This window comes from Rhea americana, unplaced genomic scaffold (assembly GCF_003343005.1).
Source record: "Rhea americana isolate MKP2758 unplaced genomic scaffold, rheAme1 scaffold_356, whole genome shotgun sequence".
In the NCBI taxonomy this organism is placed as follows: Eukaryota; Metazoa; Chordata; class Aves; order Rheiformes; family Rheidae; genus Rhea; species Rhea americana.
In genome coordinates, this window is record NW_028186486.1 from 241,962 (window position 1) to 242,237 (window position 276).

Genomic DNA, 276 nt, shown 5'->3' on the forward strand with positions numbered 1-276 from the left:
GCACGGACTTACCACGGCCTGTGCACACAGGAGCACGAGAGCACACGCGGGAGACATAAAGGACGAATTTGGAGGGGCAAACCGTACAGAGATGTTTAAACTGAGGTGGGCGCTGGGTTGCCGAGTACAAATAAACAGCCCGCACATCTGGCCACACAGATACCAGCTGCTCAGGTCTCCTCGGAAGCGGCGCCCTGCTGCAGGCCGCGCACAGGCCGCGCCGCGCGGCCCGCTCAGCGCGCCTTTCCGCGCCGGCCGCCTCCGCCACGACGCTGA